Source organism: Nomascus leucogenys, chromosome 14, assembly GCF_006542625.1.
Source record: "Nomascus leucogenys isolate Asia chromosome 14, Asia_NLE_v1, whole genome shotgun sequence".
Classification (NCBI taxonomy): Eukaryota; Metazoa; Chordata; class Mammalia; order Primates; family Hylobatidae; genus Nomascus; species Nomascus leucogenys.
In genome coordinates, this window is record NC_044394.1 from 41,502,870 (window position 1) to 41,521,651 (window position 18,782).

At 41.8% G+C, this 18,782-nt stretch overlaps 1 protein-coding gene across 6 annotated transcripts in view; it reads left to right on the forward strand.

Moving 5' to 3' along the window:
- SPECC1 (sperm antigen with calponin homology and coiled-coil domains 1) overlaps positions 1-18,782 on the forward strand; it is a 295,377-nt gene that overhangs the window by 25,864 nt on the left and 250,731 nt on the right. The window contains exon 1 of one of the 6 annotated variants that reach the window (XM_030828446.1): positions 16,073-16,602. The exons of 4 other annotated variants lie outside the window; for them this stretch is intronic. The gene's annotated coding sequence lies outside the window, so the exon portion shown is untranslated. Of the gene's footprint in view, positions 1-16,072; positions 16,603-18,782 lie in introns of those variants that run through there. One more of the 6 variants, XM_003281501.3, reaches the window with a different exon arrangement.

The following is an 18,782-nucleotide window of genomic DNA, read 5'->3' on the forward strand; positions in this document are numbered from 1 at the left end:
CGTGCCACTGCACTCCAGCCTGGGCGAAAGTGTGAGACTCCATCTCAAAACAAACAACAACAACGAAAAAAAGGTTAAGAGTTTTTTGTTTGTTTTTGTTTTTGAGACAGGGTCTCTCTGTGTCACTCAGGCTGTAGTGCAGCATGACCACGGCTCACTGCAGCCTTGATCTCCTGGGCTCAAGCAGTCCTTCTACTTCAGCTTCCAGAGTAGCTGGGATTACAAGCAACTGCCACCATGCCTGGTTAATTAAATTTTTTTTTTTTTTTTTTTGGTAGAGACAGGGTCTTGCAGTGTTACTCAGGCTGGTCTCGCGCTCCTGGCCTCAACCGATCCACCTGCCTTGGCCTCCCAAAGTGCTGAGATTACAGATGTGAGCCACCACACCCAGTCCAAGTGTTTCTATTTAGTTGATAATGGTGAGTAGATTCCTAATCTACTCTTTGATTGCATTTGATTCTGGAAAATGTTTCTTTATATCATTTTGCAGCATTTCAGTGTAGTTTTTAAATATGCCAATCATGTATCAAAAAATGTATTTCTTTAATTTGTGAAGAAAACTGTCAACTCTCGGGGAAGTCAGACTCGTGGAGATTAGCTGCCTACATTGCAGTTTGGTCATATCATCAAGATATCATAACAGCATTAAAAAATCATGGTGTTTTGGCTAAGTTTCAGGCTGTTCCAGATAATGATTACTGAAATATACTACTTGAGTGAATTACCTGAGATCACAGAAACGGTCTTTATCAGCCTTATCAAAGTCATGAAGAAATAGTTTTTTCCTCATTTTAAATATTCCTCATTTTAAATATCCTTGCGAGCACCTTTCTCCTTAGCATCCCATGTATTTCAGTATGGAAAAGCAGACCGTGGAACTCACCGTCCATACTGCGTGTTGAAAAGGCTGATTGTCCGTGACTGTAGTGCGACTTAAAATGTTTATCCAGCTGGGTACAGTGGCTCATGCTTGTAATCCCAGCACTTTGGGAGGCCAAGGAGGGAGGATCACTTGAGTCCAGGAGTTTGAGGGAGGATCACTTGAGACCAGGGTTCAAGATCAGTCTGGGCAACATGGTGAGACCCCCATCTCTATAAAAAATTTAAAAATTAGCTGGGCATGGTGGTGCGTACCTGTAGTCCCAGCTACTCAGGAAGTTTAGGTGGGAGGATCGCTGGGGCCTGGGTGATTGAGGCTACAGTGAGCTGTGATCATGCCACTGTACTCCAGCCTGGGCAACAAAGTGAGACTGTGTATTTAAAAAAGTTTATTCATTTTGTAGCATTGAATGAAGATTAGATTATTTAGATTAGTGGTCCCCAACCTTTTTGGCACCAGGGACTGGTTTTGTGGGATAATTTTTCCATGGACTGGGGTAGGGGGATGGTTTTGGGGTGATTCAGCCACATTACATTTATTGTTCACTTTATTTCTTTTTTTTTTGAGACAGAGTATTGCTCTGTCGCCCAGGCTGGAGTGCAGTGGCACGATCTCGGCTTACCACAAGCTCTGCCTCCCAGGTTCACGCCATTCTCCTGCCTCAGCCTCTTGAGTAGCTGGGACTACAGGTGCCCGCCACCACACCCAGCTAATTTTTTTTTTTGTATTTTTAGTAGAGACGGGGTTTCACCGTTTTAGCTAGGATAGTCTCGATCTCCTGACCTTGTGATCTGCCTGCCTTGGCCTCCCAAAGTGCTGTGATTACAGGTGTGAGCCACCACGCCCAGCCTATTGTGCCTTTATTTCCATTATTATTACATTGTAATATAGAATGAAATAATGGTGCAACTCACCGTAATGTAGAATCAATGGGAGCCCTGAGGTTGTTTTGCTGCAACTAGGTGTTCCCATCTTAGGGTGATGGAAGACAGTGACAGATCATCTGGCATTAGATTCTCATAAAGAGCAGACAACCTACATCCCTTGCATGCTCAGTTCACAATAGGGTTCTTGTTCCTATAAGAATCTGATGACACCACTGATCTGACAGGAGGTGAAGCTCAGGTGGTAATGCTCGCTTGCCTATTGCTCACCTCTTGCTGTGTGGCCCGGTTCCTAACAGGCTATGAACTGGGGGTTGCAGACCCCTGATTTAGATCATCAACTCTGCTCTGAGGAAAACAGCAGTGTTGTATACTGGCATGAAGTGCAACTTCTTCTACTCTATGTAGCAACCCCTTTTCTTTCTGGTCCTCCTTCAGTTTAGATCCCTGAGACCCTTTTCCACATTGTACCTTGGTCATTGTATATGAACATCAAACATGAAAGGTGCTAGTGAGATCCCATCTCTACAGAAAATTTTAAAAATTAGCTGGTCATGGTGGGCCTGTAGTCCCAGCTACTTGGGAGGCTAAGGCAGGAGGATCCCTTGAGCCCAGGAGTTTGAGGTTGCAGTGAGCTCTGATGGTGCCACTGCACTCCAGCCTGTGTGACAGAGCAAGGGCCTGTCTCTAAAAACAGAACAAAACAAAGCAAAACAAACATGAAAAGTGCTGATTCATACCCTGCAAAGAGGTTTCGTTCGGCAGCAAGTTGAAATTATCTACTGGTTTGTACATGAGCTAGCACTTCCTCTTCCACATGGCATGCCATTGATGTTCCTTGATGTTCGGTGTTATTTGATAGAGGAATTTGCTAATACCTTGTTCTCTTTTCTCTTTGATGAAAACGTTTATCATTCACTTTGGGGCTGTTCTAAAGAATGTTCCATTAGTTTGTGTTTTGTACCTTTTTTTTTTTTTTTTTTTTTTTTTGGCCTCTGAAGAGTGCAGCTTTCAATGATGCCTCTATAGTTGTGGTCTTTTCCTTTTGGTAATGAAATGCATCAGTTTTGCACTGAGAAACGTTATTTTGCCCTTGAGGAATAACTTGGTTGGTTTACTAAAGAGACCATCAAACTTTGAAAGTGACATGGAAAGCTCATGCGGTTTGTGCAACTATTTCAGAAGCTTCATAAACGATAGAGTCTGGGCTGAGCGCAGTGGCTCATGTCTGTAATCCCAACGCTTTGGGAAGCTGAGGCAGGAGGTTTGTTTGAGGCCAGGAGTTCTAGACCAGCCCCGGTAACATAGTGAGACTCCGACTCTACAAAAAATAAAAAAAAAAAAAACCCACAAAAACAAACAAAAAAACAATAAAGGACTCTGGCTTTAGGAGCAGATGAATCCAGGGTCTGATAAATTCCAATTTTTTATTATTCACCATTGTGCTTTCTGTGTGCACTTCCCTTCTTTAACTGCCTGGGTGGTACATCACTGGACACATAGGACATGTGTCTTTCTAGCTTGCAGTTTAGTTCTAGTCAATAGTGAGCCTCCTAATTGTTCAGAGTTGTATTTATGCCACTCACCATGTGACTTTTATACTTCATCAAATCATTTTGCTCTATCAATCCTTCTGAACTGATGTGATGCTACAAAATAGAAACAGATGGAAACTGCTAATTTTAACAGATATAAACATAAACAGGTATATAAACACCAGTGCATACATACTATGAAAATATATTGTGTAAAAGCAGTAACTTGTAGGACTAAGATTAACTACAGTGTTAGTAGTGCAAGTATGCGTTTCAAACTTAATGATTATATAAAGAATGAAACAGGATATCAGTGACATAATACCTTTAACATTTCAAATTTGTGAAATATATGTGAACAAAATTGTTTCATTTGTTTCTTTGTTTCTTTTTGAGACAGAGTCTCACTCTGCCACCCAGGCTGGAGAGCAGTGACTCGATCTTGCCTCACTGCAACCTCCACCTCCCAGGTTCAAGCAATTCTCCTGCCTCAGCCTCCTGAGTAGCTGGGATTACAGGTGCCTGCCACCATGCCTGGCTAATTTTTGTATTTTTAGTAGAGACAGTGTTTCACCATGTTGGCCAGACTGGCCTGGAACTCCTGACCTCAAGGGACCCACCCACCTCGGCCTCCCAAAGTGCTGGGATTACAGGTATGAGCCACCACGCCCGGCCCATTTGTTTCTTTTGAAATAGGAATTCCCAGTGTAGCTTTTGATGAACTTCCATGGGCCTCCACATGTCCTCCATCTGCAGGTTGTGTGTGCATTAGGCTGTAGCCATTTGGTGACAAGGACCATGGTAGAGGCCAGTCTGAGAGTGCACCTGGTAGATCCTTAAAGATGGTAGATCCTTAAAGATGCAGCCTTTGGGAACCTTGAACCTTTGATTGCTATAAACAAGTAAATCCCCTAGTTGACCATCACTCAGGAATCTTGGCTAAGCAAGGCCTATGAGGAAATTGATTTCTTGACAGATACATTTGGAAGGTCTTTAAGTTATTCCCCTTACCAATCACATAAATTTTTTATTGTTTTCTGTATCTTACTGACTTCAGTCCCATTTTTCTTTCATTTATTCAACAAATATGTATTAAGGACTTGCTGTGTGCTAGGCACTCTGAAAGACAAGAAAGCACTTTTGCCCTCATGGAACTAATGCTTTGTATATATTATTTTCTCCTGTATCATATCCAGTCTATACTTTGCTACTTATTTTTCTATTTTTCCTTTTTCTTACCTATTGTGTTTCAGATCCATAAACTATTTTGTCTATATCCTTACTTCAAATTATTTTGTGGCTGGGCGCGGTGGCTCACGCCTGTAATCCCAGCAGTTTGGGAGGCTGAGGCGGGTGGATCACGAGGTCAGGAGATCGAGACCATCCTGGCTAGCACGGTGAAACCCCGTCTCTACTAAAAAAATACAAAAAATTAGCTGGGCATGGTGGTGGGCACCTGTAGTCCCAGCTACTCGGGAGGCTGAGGCAGGAGAATGGCATGAACCCAGGAGGTGGAGCTTGCAGTGAGCTGAGACCATGCCACTGCACTCCAGCCTGGGCGACAGAGCGAGACTTTGTCGCCAAAAAAAAAAAAAAAAAAAAAAATTATTTTGTTCTCCAGTCTAAACATACCGTAATAGTCGTAGCATTAACCTTTGTGCATTAAAAGGCTTAACATTTCCATCCAAAAAATTTCAGGTATTTTTATTTTAAAATTAAACAGGGTCTCCCTCTTTCATCCAGGCTGAAGTGTAGTGGTGTGATCATGGCTCACCACAGCCTTGAACTCCTGTGCTCACGTGATCCTCCCACCTCAGCCTCCCAAGTAGTTGGGATTACAGGCATGTGCCACTGTGCCCGGCTAATTTTTAAAAATTTTTTGTAGAGATGGGGCCTTGCTATGATGCCCAGGCTAGTTTCAAGCTCCTGAGCTCAAGTGATCCTCCTGCCTCAGCTTCCCAAAGTGCTTCCCCACTGGCATGAGCCACCATGCCAGGCCAAAATTTCAGGTATAACACAAGAAATACATTTTTTTTTTTTTTTTTTTTTTTTGAGACATAGTCTCACTGTGTCACCCAGGCTGGAGTGCAGTGGTGCGATCTCGGCTTACTGCAACCTCCGCCACCCGGGTTCAAGTGAGCCTCCTGCCTCAGCCTCCCAAGTAGCTGGGATTACAGGTGCACGCTACCATCTCGGCTAATTTTTGTATTTTTAGTGGGGACAGGGTTTCGTCATGTTGGCCAGGCTGGTCTCGAACTCCTGACCTCAAGTGATCTGCCCACCTCAGCCTCCTAAAGTGCTGGAATTACAGGCATAAGCCACTGTGCCCGGCCAAGAAACTAATTCTTATAAAAAGCCAAATATATAGATATAGAGTAAAAATGAAGTCACTCCTTATAATTCCCATCCCAACTGCCTCTCAAGAGCCATGAAAGAGCCTATTTTCTATATTTTTGCTAATAGTCTTATGTCTTTTTAAAATATTAGTCTGCAAGATGGGTTTAAAAATACCTCATTGCTTTAGCTCATATTTGTTGCTATTAGATGGGTTAAGCATCTTTTCTTATGTTTAGCAGTCATTTGTATTTTTCTTTTTGTGAATTGCCTTTTCATATCCTTTGCCTTTTTTCTGTTGGACTGTTTGTTTCTTCTTAATTTTGGTAACCTATGTTTTCCTAGAAAATGATCTGCTTTGCCTAGTTTACAAATCCTTATATGTAATTACGTCCTCTTTCTTGTTCCTAATTTGGGTACCTTCCTTTTTTCTTTCTTGATTAGATTTGCCAGAGGTTCTATCTTGTTAGTCCTTTCAAAACATCAGCTTTTCATTTTATTAATCTTCAAGGTCATTTAAAAAATGTTTTCTGTTTAATTAATTGCCTTTTTTATCTTTATTCATTTCTTCATCCTGCTTTCTGTGGACTCAGAGAAGACCCCTTCATGTAGAGGAAGGTGGGAACAAAGGTTCAAAGATAGTTGTCGAGGGTCAGGAAGACAATTGTTGGCATCATTCTCCTTCACCTCTTCACTCCCAACTGCCATCACAAATACAGGCAGTTCAGAATCCATCAAGAAATGAGTCAGGAATCAGGCAGACTGAATCAGACTATCAGCTTTGTTAATAAGGCTAAAGTAGAGAGTAGTGCTTGACCTAAGATCACAGTCGGGCTAGTAACCCTTCTCTCTGAGTTAAACTTAACCAACAGAATAAGGCATTTAGAATAAACGCTTTGAGAGGTTTGATAAGAAGACAGTTGGAAATGAATAAAACAATCACTTAGAGGTGCTGAGGGCCAAATGGCCTCAGGGCAGTTCAGTTTTTCAGTTCTGTTTGGAGACCTAGATCAGGAACAAAGAAAAATGAGTTGGCAGTCTCTGGCTGGTGGCTGAATAAGCAGGGCCAGAGTTGGCAGAAGGAGGTGATCTTGGGGTTTCAGACTAGTCAACGAGGCAAGTGAGACCAGCAGGGCATGGAAAAAACCAGGAAGAGGCAGGAGTCGGGGCTTCAGCTTCTTGTGAGCATGCTAACCCAGCTCGGAGGGAGTGTGATGCTGGCACAGCCAAAAGAGGAGCAGCTGGGGGCCAGAGAAGGGCATTGCACATCCAGAACCCTGATGGCAGGAGAGTCAGAGAACAGGCACACCACCAAGTGTGATGAAACTTGTGGGGGATTGACGATGAGTCATTCTTCAGACTCTCTGGGACTCTTGTTCTTTCCCCAAATTAGTTTAACATCTGCTTTGGAATCAAAAGGGTAACTGCTTTTCTCTTTCTGGCTAATTAAACAAATGCAAATGTATGCATAGCCGTACTGTATCCTCACACAGCCTGGGAGGGAAGCACAGTGTGGGTGGCAGGTACATGACGCTAGAAGCAGAGGATGTTTAGTGCTGGGGTGGGAGGACAGCAGGAGGATCTGTCCCGGCGCCAGACATCTTCCATCCCTACGGGACCTCTCAAGGTCATGCTACATGACCTTTGGCATATGAATTCACCTGGCATCACAGTATTGTTTTTAAAACTGAAAATGTACCAGCGTATTGTAACTTGTAAGCCCACAAACTTCTTGTTTCTAGCCATGTACTTAACAGAAAGCCCTTGTGTTTATGTTTTCACAGGGAGGGCATGATGAACCTTGTCTTACAGCTCATGAGAAGGCCAACTTCACTAACCACTCCTTGCCGGGTGTGGTATGTTTCCCTCTGTAATTAGTTCTCCCTGTGTACTTTCTTATGGTAAAATTTCATGCTTCAGAACAAAATTAAAAAGTCATCTAAAGAGATGGTTTGGTTATCATGGAAGTCAAGTTCCTCTTAGTAGAAATGAGCAGTTATAGTCAGACTTTATAGATATTACAAAGAAGAGCAATATATTTCTAAACTACTTGCTTGTGTCAAATTTCAGATTTTGTTTAACAATTTGTATATTAATTATGATCTGCTAACCCACCTGTTTTGGAAAAACCCTCTCAAACTGGGTTTTTCCTCTGCTCTCACACCACAACAACAGTCATCAACACGGAACAAGACTTCTGTGACCATATGTGTGGGGGTTTCTCTCCAGAAGCAGTGGACACCAGCTAGGTGTTCTCCAGTTCAACTCTGACGCTGTCTACCTGGAGAGAGCATCAGATCCCACATGGCGAGACTCAGGTCCTAAGGCTGCCCCCTCCTCCAGACACCAGTCTCAAGTCTGGGCCTCTGGAACTTCTGACCAACTGGCTTCAAGTTGGGGTTCCCATGACTCCTTCTTTGGGTTCAACTAATTTGCTGGAGCAGCTCACAAAACTCAGGGCAACGTAACTTCCATCGATCAGTTTATTATAAAGGATATCGCAAAGGATACAGATGAAGAGAAGCGTAGGACAAAGGCTGGGGAAGGGCATAGAGCTTCCACGTCCTCCCTGGGTGCACTACCCTCCAGAAACTTCCAGGTGTTCAGCTGTCCAGATGCTCTCTGAACTGTGACCTTTTGGGTTTTTATGGAGGCTTCATTGCATAGGCACCGCAACCATGTAGAAATGTGATTGGACAAAAAGTACATGATCTAAACCCAGCATGCTTGTCTCTTCAAGACTTTTCTTGGCCTCTGTGTAGCATTCCTTCCTTTAGGGTATGGGTAGGACTCTCTAGATTGAGGGACTTCTGACCCATAATTAGAGTAGGGTCCTGTCTTGGGCAGGTGAAAGGACGGGAGAAGTTCAGAGAGAGAGAGATTCTGAGGCCTAAAGTACCCTGAAATTATAAGAAGGACTATAGGCGTCAGGAGCCAGGAACCGGTTCCTAATGCCCACAGTCCTTGTTACAATTTGTTATCTATATCTGTATCTATCTATATCTGTATATCTATATATCTATATCTATATGTATATATCTATATATCTGTATCTATATCTGTCCGTCAATCAATCAATCATAACACCATACCATCAGATAAACAATTTCCATACCCATTTTCTGGTAATAAAAACTGGATCTGTTGCTGGCTAGGTGAAACTCAGAAACCCATGAAGCTTTTTACCTTTTTTACCCCTGGGTGTGTGCCCTTTCACCCAGAATCATTAGAGTCTCCTGGGTACCCCTCTCTGAGGACTCTTATTCTAACAGCCTTTGCAAAAATTAGCCAAACATCTGTTTGAAACTCACTCAGAATCATTTTCATCTTTGCCTTTCTCCTAGTTATTTTTAGGGTTGATAAATTTGTTTTCCAAGAGCAAACAGAGCATTTTTAAGCTTTGATTTTTGGCTAGCATTTAGGAATTCTTGTTCTGTGGAGAGCTGGCTGGATGCCCACTTAGGAACTTAGCCTGCACGGAGATTCCTTCAGCGGAAGAGCATTGGTCTGGAGTCATCCATCCGGCTCCTGGAGCTTGGCTACCCTGATACTGCCCGGTCTCCCTGCAAATGAACACCTCAACATGCCATTATAGTTGGTCATCTTACTCTGTTCTTACAGAATCCAGGAGGAGAGTCCCTGCAAAGGATGACTTGTGCAGGGTTTAATTATTTTCTACAATTAAGAAAGCCTTCCTCAGGTTGAATTGAATTTACTTTCTGCAATATAAGCCATGAATTTACAAATAGAGTCTGATACTCTCAGGATACGTAATTGTTGTTATGCTTAAGTAGAATTTTTTTTTTTTTTTTTTTTTTGAGATAGAGTTTTGCCCAGGCTGGAGTGCAGTGGCACAGTCACTGCTCACTGTAGCTTCAACCTCCTGGGCTCAAGCAGTTCTCCCATCTCAGCCTCCCAAGTAGGTGGGTCTGCAGGTGCCATACCACCACACCTGGCTAATCAAATTTTTTTTTTTTTTGGTAGAGATAAGGGCTTTTATGTTGCCCAGGCTGGTCTTGAGCTCTTGGACGCAAGTAATCTTCCTGCCTTGCCCTCCCAAAGTGCTGAGATTCCAGGTGTGAACCACTATGCCCAGCCTTAAATAGATTTTAAAAAATTACAAAACTGTTACATGTTCATAGCAGACAGTGTAGAAAAATTTAAAAAGCATAAAGAAAATTAAAATTTCCTATTATTCCACCACCTAGATAACCATTCTTTCTTTCTTCTTTTTTTTGGAGATGGAATCTCGCTTTGTTGCCCAGGCTGGAGTACAATGGTGTGATCTCACTGAAACCTCCACCTCCCAGGTTCAAGTGATCCTCCTGCCTCGGCCTCCCAAGTAGCTGGGACTACAGGTGCACACCACCACGCCCAGCTGATTTTTGTATTTTTAGTAGAGACAGGATTTCACCATGTTAACCAGACTGGTCTTGAACTCCTGACCTAAGGTGATCCATCCTCCTCGGCCTCCCAAAGTGCTGGGATTTCAGGTGTGAACTACCACGCCCAACCTAACCATTTTTTTTTTTTTTTTTTTTTTTGAGACGGAGTCTCGCTCTGTCACCCAGCCTGGAGTGCAGTGGCGCGATCTTGGCTCACTGCAAGCTCCACCTCCCGGGTTCACGCCATTCTCCTGCCTCAGCCTCCCGAGTAGCTGGGACTACAGGCACCCGCCACCATGCCCGGCTAATTTATTATAACCATTCTTAATATATAGATTTTTTTTTCAGTCTTTTTATGTGCCTAAATGTAAATATGAGCTCCTACTGTATACACTTTACAATTTGTATTTTCCACCAAAATATATTGTCATCATTGTTCCATATCACTGGATATTTTGTAGTGTCACTTTCTATATTAAGATGCCATAAATTCACATGTATTTACATTTATATGTTTACATATTTATAATATTTTTAACATATTTATAGTATATATCATATTTCTGTAGAGAGAACATGTATTCACTTATATTCACTGCCATAAAATTCATACTTTTAAAAGTGAACAATATGGTGATTTGTTTGTATCTTCACAAAGTTATACAATAGTCACTACTGTCAAATTCTAGAACATTACCCCCTGCCCCGAAAACCCAGGGCAATTACCACCCTTCCATCGCCCCTTCCCTCATCCTATGGCAGCCACTCAAGTACTTTCTGTTTGTGTGAATTCCCCTCTTCTGGACATTTTGTAGAAGTGGAATTGTACAATGGATGGTCTTCTGTGTGTGGCTTCTCTTTTTTTTTGAGACAGGTTCTTGCTCTGTCACCCAGGCTGGAGTGCAGTGCTGTAATCTCAGCTCACTGCAACCTCTGCGATCCTCCCACCTCAGCCTCCCAAGTAGGTGGGACCACAGATGTACACCACCACACCTGGTTTGTATTTTTGGTAGAGACAGGATTTTGCCATGTTGGCCAGGCTGGTTTCAAACTTCTGGGCTAAAGTGATCTGCCTGCTTCAGCCTCCCAAAGTGCTGGGATTATAGGCATGAGCTACCGTGCCCAGCCTGTGTGGCTTCTTTTGTTCAACATAAGGTTTTCAGGGTTCATCCATGTTTTGGTACATTATTCCTTTTTACTGATGGATAATATTTCACTGTGTGGATGTACACTTTATATTTATTCATTCATCAGCTGATGGCCACTGGGTTTTTTCTGCTTTATGGCTACTGTGAATAGTGCTATTGTGAACATTTGTCTGCAAGTTCTTGTTTGAACTTCTGTTTTCAATTCTTTTGGATATATAACAAGGACTGGAGTTACTGGGTCATAATGATAACTGTGTGTAACTTTTTGAGGGACTCCCCAAACTGTTTTTCACAGTGGCTGTACTTTTTCACATTTACATAAGCGATGTATGAGGGTTCCAGTGTCACCACATCCTCACCAGCACTTGTTAATGTCTGTCCTTTTGGCTAGAACCATCCCAGTTGATGTGGAGTGCTATCTCCCAGTGGCTTTGGTTTGCATAATGCCTAATGATTGATTTTTCTAATGTGGAGCTTCTTTTCACGTGCTTGTTGGCCACTTGTATAGTCTATTTGGAGAAATATCTGTTCAGATCCTTTGCAACCACTTTTCATTTGGGTTATTTTTCTTTTTTTTTTATTGAGTTTTAAGAGATCTTTACACATTCTAGATAGTAGACCCTTATCATATATAGGATTTGCAAATGATTTCTCCCATTCTGTGGGTTATCTTTTCATTTTCTTTTTTTAGCTTATTTTAGGTTCAGGGGTACATGTGAAGGTTTATCACATAAGTAAACTCATGTCACAGGGGTTTGTTATACAGATTATTTCATCACCCAGGAATTAAGCCCAGTACCCAATAGTTATCTTTTCTGCTCCCTCCTCCAAGCCTCCACCCTCAAGTGTCTGTTGTTTCTTTCTTTGTGTTTATGAGTTCTCATCATTTAGCTCTCACTAATAAGTGAGAACATGCAGTATTCGGTTTTCTGTTCCTGCATTAGCTGAAGGCTGAGGATAATGGACTCCAGCTCCATCCATGTCCCTGTAAAGGACATGATCTTGTTCTTTTTTATGGCTGCATGTCCTTTCATTTTCTTGATAGTATCTTTTGAAGCAAAAGGTTTTTAATTTTTATGAAGTCCACTTTATCTAGTTTGTCTTTGCTTACTTCTGCTTTTGATGTCATCTCTAAGAAAATACTGTCTAATATAGTCATGAAGTTTTACAGCTATGTTTTCTTCCAAGAGTTGTAAAGTTTTAGCTCTTGTACTTTGAGGTGATTTTTGTATATAGTATGAGGTAGGAGTCTAACTTTGTTCTTTTATATGTGGATATCCAGTTATTCCAGCATAAGTTGTTGAAAAGACTGTCTCCCACTGAATTGTGCTAGCATCCTAGTTGAAAATCAACTGCCCATAAATTTATGGGTTCACTTCTGGACTGCCAATTCTATTCCATTGGTCTATGTGACTGTCTTACATGAACATGGGATGTCTGTCTATTTACTTGACTTCTTTAGTTTTTTCAATGACATTTTGTAGTTTTCAGTGTGTAGATCTTCCACTTACTTATTCATACATATTTATAAATACTTTATAATTAAACATTTATAAATATTTTATAATTAAACATAAATATTTTATTCTTTTTGATGCTATTATAAATGGAATTGGTTTCTGAGTATATTTGGATTATTCACTGCAAGTAGATAGCAATACAATTGATTTTTGTAAGATCTTGTATTCTGTGGCCTTCCTGAACTCCTTTATTAGCCCTAAGAGGTTTTTTTGTTATAAATTCCTTATGATTTTATATATATAAGAGCATGTCATTTGTGATTAGAGATAGTTTTACTTTCTTACCAATCTGGATGCATTTTCTTTTTCTTGCCTAATTGCCCAGACTAAAACCTCTGGCGTAATGTTGATGAGAAGTGGTGAGAGCAGAGACACCCTTGTCTAGTTTCTGATCTTAGGAGAAAGCTATCAGATTTTCACATTAAGTACGATGTTAGTTGTGAGTGTTTTGAACTTGCCCTTTATCAAGTTGAGGAAGTTCCCGTTTATGTCTAGTTGTTCAGTGTTTATATTATGAAAATCTGTTGGATTTTATCTAATGCTTTTTCTGCATCTATTGAGATGATCATGTGGTTTTGTCCTTTATTCTATTACTAGGGCAAATTACATTGATTGATTTTGACCAACTTTGAATTTCTGGGATAAATTCCATTTGGTCATGGTATATAATCCTTTATATATGTTTTTAGGTTTGGTTTGCTAGTATTTTGTTGAGGATTTTTCTATATCTTATCTATATATTTTATCTGTACCACATCTATTATCACTTTTAATGGCTGCATAAGGCTTAATTATGTGGATATACCATAATCTAACCAATTAGACTTTAAATTATTTCTTTTCTTGCCATTGTTGTTATAATCAAGGATAAGCTCATCACTCTTGCTTAGATAGCTGTGTATTCAGGCTGGCTCTGAACTGCTCCTTACTGCACTCTGTCCATTCATGATTATTTTTGTAGGATACATTCCTACAAATGGAATAACGGAACCAAAGGTTATGCACAGATGTTTGTCTCATCTTGTCATTATTTTCAAGTTGTTTATAGTGGGGGTTTTTTTTCAGAGGTTTTTAATTTTCAAGTAAGTCACATCTGTTTTTTCTTTATGTATTCTGCCTTTGCCCATAGGCTCAGACAGGCCTCTCCTACCTTATTCAGGATAATCTCCTATATTTTCTTTCTTTTTTCTTTTTTAATTTTTCGAGACAAAATTTCACTACGTCACCCAGGTTGAAGTGTGGTCTTTTTTCTTTTTTAGTTTTTTGAGACAGGGCCTCACTGTGTTGCCCAGGCTAGAGTTCAGTGGCTATTTGCAAGCACAATCAGAGTGCACTACAGCCTTGATCTCCTGGGCTCAAGCAGTCCTCCCTCCTCAGTCTCCCAAGTAGCTGAGACTACAAGCTCACACCAGCTACTGTGCTCAGCTAAAACAATCCATTCTTTATCCTAGATTAGTCATGCCATCTTTGTCATAATCTAAATTCTTATTTCTGGGCTTTGCCATGATCCAGCGCTCTTCTTTCTATTCCTGAACCATGCCATTGTAATTTTTTATTTTTCTGATCTATTTTACTATCTGGTAGTACAAGTGGTTTGTGTGTGTGTGTGTGTGTGTGTGTGTGTGTGTGTGTATAATTTTCTCCTTTAGAGAAGAATCAAGTTATTTGATAGCTTCTATAGAGAATAATCAATTATTCTACCAGATGAATTTTAGGATAATTTTATAAATAATTTTCTTCATATTTTTAATCTGATTAGAATTTTTATTGGAATTACAACACATTTATAAAATTGCTTGCAGAAAATGAATATCCATTGGGAGAGCATGGTATGCTTTTCATCCAGTCTTCTTTTTTGTCATTCATTAAAGCATGAATTTTGGGGGGCGACTGTAACTTTCTTACTAGGTTTATTTATAGATGCTATTGTAAGTAGGATTTTTTTAACATGTGATAACTTACTTAGGTGTATTATTTTATTATATAGTTTAATACATACTTATTTTAGAAAATTTAGAACTACAATGTGAATTTAAAAAGTAAATGACCTTCAGTCTGAGAGATAAGCACTGTTAACATTTTGTGTGTATCTATTTATAGATTTACAGTCTAATGAGGGAAGTAAGACATGATCACATGAAAGGCTTAATAATCCGAGGCACTATTGAGTGACTAGCTTGTACTTTTTTTCTGCCTAGCCTTTTTTCTCCTTTTGGAAACTGCTTTTCCCATAACTAGTGGAGCTGCCAATCATCCAGGTCCCTCTCCACGGCCAATAGGTTGGACAATGTATCACCTCAGGCTCTTTTCTGGGAGAGACTCTCTAACCTGGAATCTCAAATGCTAAAGACCTCTAGTCCTGCAGTACTGCTGGGCAAGGCCTTCCTATTCTCAGAGCACCCGTGTTTGAATGACACCAGCTTAGGCGAGTGAAGCTAGGAGGTGATTCAAAACCATTCCTGATGACATCATCGGACCTCAAGGTCTAGCTGGCTTAAAGCCAGCCTGAATTCATCCTAGACTTTGCTAAATCAGTAAAGCCAACCAACTCACTATTTTGCTTAAGCAAAATTGAGTTAGGTGTCTGTCATTTGCAGAGTCCCAACCACTACCAACTCCTGTGTCTGTGCCATGGTGCCACATGGGGAATCACCAAGATGAGTTAGGACCCTGTATGCCCCTTGCCCCCCAGGAGAGTGGGTGTTCCTCAGTAAGAGCAGGTTCAGTGCATTGTGCCTGTTGTCTCCTTCAAGGCAAAGCTGGATGGCCATGAGAGACAGCCTTGGCCACGGGGGGCATGGGCTGCCGTGCCAAGCCAGGCTGGCTCTGAACTGCTCCTTACTGCACTCTGTCCATTAGAATGACAGAGTCTGAGTATGGAGGTTAGAATTATTGTGAACATGGGGGATTCTGTGTCACAGAGGCTCTGCAAACCCATGCCACCTGCTATATAAGAGCTCTCTGCCATGCAAGAGCAGACTGGCTGCCCTCCACACCTATTATCCAGTAAAATAGCAATTAAAATGCAGCTTGTGGCAATGACTAAGCTTAGCCCAGGCCCACTGATAGAGTTCTTGGTGCCTGTGGATGTAACACATGTTGCTTGTTTACCTTCACAACATTTCTTCGGTGTTTTTTTTCTGGGCAGTGTATTTGCTCCCTGTTGCAGTAGATCCCATTGTCACTGGGGCTTACTCTAGGTCATCTGTAGTAGCAGGGAATGTGGACCCCAGGCTTTGTGAGGATGCTCATATCATTTTGGAGCTCCCTGAATTCAAAATTAAGTATGAAAAGATTTATTTAGAATGAAAAAAAATTGCAACAAATTATTGGAGCCTAGGAGTTTCAGATGCCTACCTCTGAGATCCCTTTAGTTGGCTCACCAGAAGCCCCTGCTGCGATATGCTTCCTGGTTGTAGCCCGACTTCCCCTTCCCACCTAGAACTCAGTGCTCACAGGATCATGGCAAGGTGGTGGGGCGCGGCTGAAGCTTCAGGGTAAATCCATTTGTGAAGAGCAGACTGAGTTTTTGTTTTTGTTTTTAAATCTGATATCTCAGCAGTCAGCAGCTAGCCAGCCTACATCTTGAAACCCTTACATTTTGGAGAGGTACAAATTAAGCATTGAGGACCAAGTAGGATGGAAATATGATTTTGCACTTTGTGCATGTATGCGTGTAAGAAAGAGAAGAGAGAGAGAGATTGTGAGAGGCAGGAGAGAGAGGGGGAGAGGCCATCATAACTTGGGGAGAGCAGAGCCCGCCTGCTTCCTGAGTGAAGTGTTGCTCAAGTGGTCTCTGCCCGGCCCCCTCCGAGTGTGGTTTTCCTCCCAGGCCAGCACCAAACCCAGAATAGAGTAGCTGACTTGCTGATTGAGGTCGGCAGCTCCCGAGAAGCAGGAGAAGCAGAGTTTTGCAGTAAGTACATTGTTGGTTATTATTTAAGACGGAGATGGAAAATCTTACGATAGCTGGGGAAGAGGTGCTTCTGCTTTAGGTACAATGTCTTACAGACCCAGGGGATCTTGGTGTGACTAAGGCAGTGTGAATACATTCTCCCATGTTGCATGGACTGGATAAGTTAATGCCACATGCATGATTTTGGGGGGCTGAAAAAGGATTTGAAACCCATCTTTTGACGTGTTGAAGGAAAATGATCTTTTCTCACTGCTTGTCACTTGTTTCGTCTTGCAAGGAAAGGATGATTAATGCCAACTTCAAGTTAATATATGACGTTCTTTAGAAAAGAAGCCCTGTGGGTACTAATTAGTAGCAGTGTGGAGATTATTTTCCCATCCAGGGTGAATAGGGCTGCTTCTGTGCATTCTTTTTGCCAAGTGTGGGATGTCTAAGGTCCTGTGGAGAGAACCGCCCACTCGACTAGTGCTTAGCCCCTGGAACGTTCTCGAGTCATCTCCCCTTGGAGGAGATCAGCACTGTAGTGGGCCTTGTCATCTGGCAGAGGGTCTGACAATGTGCCAGTGTTCAACATCTGGGCAATACATAACATTGTGTTAGGGTCTGAAATGAGATGCTTGTGAAGCCCAGATGGCAGAGTTTCAAGCAATAATATGATAAAGTTGGTGGCTTTTCTGGGAAGTTATTTATTATATGGTTACTTGACACTATTTTCCCCCACACCCCATCACAGGGCTGAAGATACCTTAAAATGTCTCTTACGCACTCTATTTTCTAGAAATTAAGTTTCTGCTTTTTATTTCCTTGTCCCACTGACCCTAATTTCCTATTGGAATAAAATGTTTAGCTCAGCGGTGCAGGAGGTCCACACTAAGTTTTCTTGGGAAATGTGGCTTCCACCCCTTCTTGATAGAATGCAAAGGTGCTGCTCTTGCTGCAGAACTCACGGGTGTGGCTGCTTCTCCTCCTTTATAGCTCAGCTCTATGGACTCTGTGTCTCTGTGATTCTGTTTTAGAGTAGCCGTGTTTCACTTCCTTTAACCTTTCCTTTACCAAGTGAGTTAACATGGAAGCCTGTCTAAACAGAGGAGCCCCCAAGGCAGGAGAGGGGGTGCAAAATAAGCAGTACTAAACTTTCATTTGAAAACCTGGAATTTGAATTTGAAATAAACCACCACCTGTGAAGTATCATTCCTGATTCCAATTTTATTTTTCCAATATGTTAACTTTTTTTTTTTTTTTTTTTTTTTTTCCGGACGGAGCCTTGCTGTTGTCACCCAGGCTGGAGTGCAGTGGGTTGATCTTGGCTTACTGCAACCTCTGCCTCCTGGGTTCAAGTGATTCTCCTGTCATAGCCTCCCAAGTAGCTGGGACTACAGGCGCATGCCACCACACCCAGCTAATTTTTGTATTTTTAGTAAAGACAGGGTTTCACCATGTTGTCCAGGCTGGTCTCAAACTCCTGACCTCAGGTGATCCACCTGCCTTGGCCTCCCAAAGTGCTGGGATTATAGGCGTGAGCCCCCGCACCTGGCCCCAATACGTTAACATTTTTTTTTAAATGATCAAAGTAATTTTGAGCTCTCACTGTACAACATCTCATTTGATTCTCCCAGCAGCTCCATGAGGTAGCTACCTTTTTGGTCTTCACTTTATAGAAGAGGATGTGGAGGCCTAGAGAGGTCAGAGAGATGGGTGGACAGGTAGGTGAGTGGTGCAGCCAGGATGGGAACTCTAGTCTGTCTCAATCCAGAGCTCATGCTCTGATATGGCATTTCAGTAAATTCAGAAATTGGAGAAAACAGTGACTTAATCCCACACCCTGAAGCAACTGTTAAAATTTCTGTATTTTTTGCTGAGTGTGGTGGCTTGCACCTGAAATCCCAGCTACTTGGGAGGAGAAGAAGGAGGATTGCTTGAGACCAGGAGTTTGAGAACAGCCTGGGAAACATAGCAAGGCCACTGTCTCCAAAATTTTGTAAAAAAACTTAGCCAGGTCTGGGCGTGGTAGGTCATGCCTGTAATCCCAGCATTTTGAGAGGCTGAAGCAGGTGGATCGTTTGAGCTCAGGAGTTCAAGACCAGCCTGGGCAACATAGTGATACCCCATCTCTACAAAACAATCAAAACACAAGCTGGATATGGTGATGTGCACCTGTAGCACCAGCTACTCAGGAGGCT